Raw genomic sequence first — 4,000 nt, 5'->3', positions numbered from 1 at the left:
CACTTGGTGGTACATTAGGTGGGTTCTTGGTGAGTTAAAGCTCAGGGAGGTTTGATCTGTGATGCTGACCTGACGTGTGTACTTTCCATGCACTATGTTCCAGGAACAGACAGGTTAACAATAAAGAACGTTATGGGAGTGAGGACATTTTCTAGTTCATTATATTGTTTCTCTGAGCCAGCTTGTTGAATGGGTCTCTGTAGCAGTGTTCCTATTTCCCTGTGCATGCCTTTCACCTTCCCTGTAGCGTGTATGCTCTCTCTCCTATTTCAACTTTAGAATTGTCTAAAGTAATTGGCAAGACTCCTTTTGTGGTTTGTGCCATGTTTCATTAAAATGTGCCAACTTATTCCTTTGGACCCACTGTCTGTGCTATTGCGTGTGTGTGCCTTTGGCAAAGACAGGTTGTTGCTCTCTTTCCGAGGACGCAACCACACTGTAGCTGGACTAGAGAAGAGGTTAGGTTGGGTGGAAGTGCAGTCTCAGATGTGTGTGTCAGTCAGTGCTAAGGTTGGTTGATTCAGAATGCTCAGTTGTTATTTTCATACCTTTACTCTACCTCCAGTGCCTTTCATGAAGTCAATCACAGTGTGATGGTTTCAATCCTGGCTTAAGTGTGGTATTGTTAACGTCAAAGAGGCGCTCCGCTCAGTTTTGATCAAAATGTTGCTGCCTTTCTTCATTTGTTTCCTCAGTGACCTCTGAGTAAGGTTCAGAGTTCAGAGGTCAATCATTCTTGCCTCTGAGTAGAAGACAGGGATCATAATCCATCCCTGCCCCATCCGTTTCTCTGTCTGTCCCTCCATGACTCATCCTCCTGTTTCTTTATCTCCTGTGTCTGTGTTCAAGCAGAGAGACGACGTTAGATTATGGATTTACACTTTGATTTTATCACATGTTAGAAAAGGGAGACATAATTCGGGTAGCGCCACAGTGGATGACATAAAAGTTAAAAAGATCTGCTCAATGAATACAATACACATGATAGATACTGTCTTTCTTTTTAAGCTCTCTCTCTCTCTACCTCACTATCGCCCTCTTTTTCGATCTCTTTGTTTCTCCTTCCGATTCTCTTTCTATCTCTACCTCACTATCTACCGCTTCTCTCTCTCTTTCCCTCCCTTTCTCTCTCTCCTACCTCTCTCTCTCTCTCCTCCCTCCCCTCTTTCTTTCATTCTCTCTTTTGCAGGCTGTTGATGGAGAGGCTTTCGAATGACAGCCGGGACAGTGGTCATCACAGGCGGTATTTTAGCTACAAGTTATCTTACTGTGCATCATCGCAGTACTGTGTTACTGTAGACTGCAGGTAAGACCTTCTCATGACCTTCTCTCTGTATATAGTGTAAATCTGACCTGAGAGAAGACTGGCTTCTTTAATAAGCTGTTGCTTGTGTCTTGAAAATCATCAGTAAAACTGAAATCCAACAAACAAAAAGTCAAGGCACTGGGGCGGCGCACAATTGGCCCAGAAGCCCCCCAGGGTAGGGGAGGGAATGGCCGGCAGGGATGTGCTCGAGTTGGTAGAGCATGGGCTTGCTAACGCCAGGGTTGTGGGTTGATTCCCACGGGGGGCGGGTATGAAAAAAAATAATTAAAAAAAAAATGAATGCACTAAGAGCGCCTGCTAAATGACTAAAATGTAAATGTAAATGAAAAGCCCCTATTAAGCCCTCTCAGGCCCCTCTCAAACCTCGTAAACCCCTCTCAAGCCCCTGTCAAACCCTTTCAGCCCCTCTCAAGCCCCTCTTAGGCCCCTCTCAAGCCCCTCAAGCCCCTCCAAACCCCCTCTCAAGCCCCTCTTAGGCCCCTCTCAAACCCCTCTCAATAACTCTCTTCATTGTGGTCAGATCATGTACTGTCACTGAACTGTCAGTGACACAATAAACATCAAGCTCCCTCTATCCCTCTGTCCAAGACCTCTGACTGAGAGCTTTAGTAAGATGTGGCATGTATCTTGAACATCATCAGTAAAACTGAAAGCTGACAACAGAAAGACATGACACTCCATCTGATTCAATCTAAATCTGAAAAAACTTTATTTAGTTTTGACATCAGGATGTGCCTCTCGGGACTGCTCCTCTCTTCGTCGAGGTCAGGCTATGTGGTACAGAAAGATCCAATGTCACGATAATCACAACCTGTGTGTGTTCAAGCTACAAGTTGAATTATTTTAGGGCACTTTATGTTGGTAATGTTTCTTTATGTGTTTGTTTATTTGGATCCCCACTAGCTTTTGCAGAAGCTGCAGCTATTCTTCCTGGAGTCCACAAAAAACACAAAACATGAGAAGTAACAAAACACTGATACACTGATAGACAAGAACAGTCACACAAATTTAAAATACAACGATATACAAACAAGACAACAAAATAAGAAAAACTGTGTTAAGAGTGTGTCTGTGTCCCCTCATGACTTGTTGTTTAATCTGTTTTTGAAAGGTAATTTAGGTATTTGCTTGAGTAATTGGAGAGGTTGAGTAATTGGGTGTTCCATGACCAGAGCCTGATCAACTATCACGAGGACTTTCCAACGGTACTTTCTATTAGGTGTTGCTGAATTTGCGTTTCTCAGATCACTCAGAACTCTCTTACTAGACATGACGTGTTGGTCCAGCAGGGTTCTTTGGTTCTGGGATGTCTGATGATTTGTGCTCATCAAACCGTCAGTGTAGATAGAACTAGGTAGGGTAGATCGGGGTGAGTTGAGACACTTTTTCCCATTACAATGTATTACCATAAGACTGTAAGTGTCAGGGAAAGAGATGACATTTAATTAACTAACCATCCATTCCTATTCTATTCAGCTAAAAGACAGACAGCCAGCTCCTTTTCTCAGAGTCGCGTAGGATTAATTGTACAAATACTTGGGTTCATCTCTCATCTCTTTCTCTCAGGCACGCTCTCTTTGCCAGCCTCAGATTTATCTCAGTGTAATATTTTGTAACAGCTCAATGTAATGTTTTATAATAGCTGACCAAATGTCAATGTGTGCCACACGAGACGGTTTTAAACACAGTGTAGATTTAGAACAGGCCTGCCATGTCAGTCAAGAAATGTAGCTGTATATTTTAAGTGATAGTTGCTGTTTGGGTCATCTTCTTAATGTTTTCGTTGTCAGCTTTACATTGAATATCAATTATTGTATCACTTCATGTAGGCAATGGACTTTCCAAAAGAGCCATTCAAGTCTTTGAATTATTTGACAGTTGTGTTTTGAACCAGGTCTGTCACAGATCAAATATACCTAGAACATTTCTTATTGTCAAGGATATGCTGTGATTATTAAAGCTCTCTCTCCTTGTGTCTTTTCTCCCGGACAGTATTATTGCTGTAAGAAGGAGGAGTTGGAGTCGGAGGAGGAGGAGCCCGACCCGCGGGTGACGCTCCCGCCTCCCGCCAGTCCACTCCAACCATAACATCGTGGCAGCGGCGGTCGCCGCCTCCACCCCTAACGGCCCCACCCTCTTCACACCGCCTTCAGCGCGGAAACTGACGCGTTCGCAGACATTCTGCCCATCGTGCACACACCATGAGCTGCCCTTTTACCTGCAGCACCCGGACGGCCATCGGAATGGCGGCGACCGTATCAGCTACCGTAGCATCCAACAGCACGACCTGGAACTGCCCTTAGAAATGCCCAACTACCACAAACTGAACCTGACCGGGTTAGTCACCATGAGGGACATGTTCAACCGCCAGCTGCAGCATCAGCACTGACGTCTAGTGGAATCGGGCGCCCACCTCATGGCATGGAGGACTTATGGATACGGATAGATAAATAGAATGGGGACAGATAGTGGGACTGCAGCTCGACAACTACTGCTCCCATGTCCCTCGGTCTTATGCTCAGTTATAACCACACATTAACTGGAGAAAAGATAAGCATCAAACAAAATCTATCCTCTCCTCATTCTGCTTGGTCTGTGGTGAGTAGGATGTTGACCCTACTCTGTCTGGACTCGTATTGATTACCCTAAACCACCCTCCAGTCTAACTAAACC

The 4,000-nt window shown here is 44.6% G+C and overlaps 1 pseudogene; it reads left to right on the top strand.

Moving 5' to 3' along the window:
* The first annotated feature begins 1,212 nt into the window (after positions 1-1,212).
* Positions 1,213-3,716, top strand: LOC123490564 (annotated as a pseudogene).
* The last annotated feature ends 284 nt before the right edge of the window (positions 3,717-4,000 follow it).

Source organism: Coregonus clupeaformis, unplaced genomic scaffold (assembly GCF_020615455.1).
Source record: "Coregonus clupeaformis isolate EN_2021a unplaced genomic scaffold, ASM2061545v1 scaf4191, whole genome shotgun sequence".
Classification (NCBI taxonomy): domain Eukaryota; kingdom Metazoa; phylum Chordata; class Actinopteri; order Salmoniformes; family Salmonidae; genus Coregonus; species Coregonus clupeaformis.
This window is presented reverse-complemented; position numbering and strand designations above follow the sequence as displayed.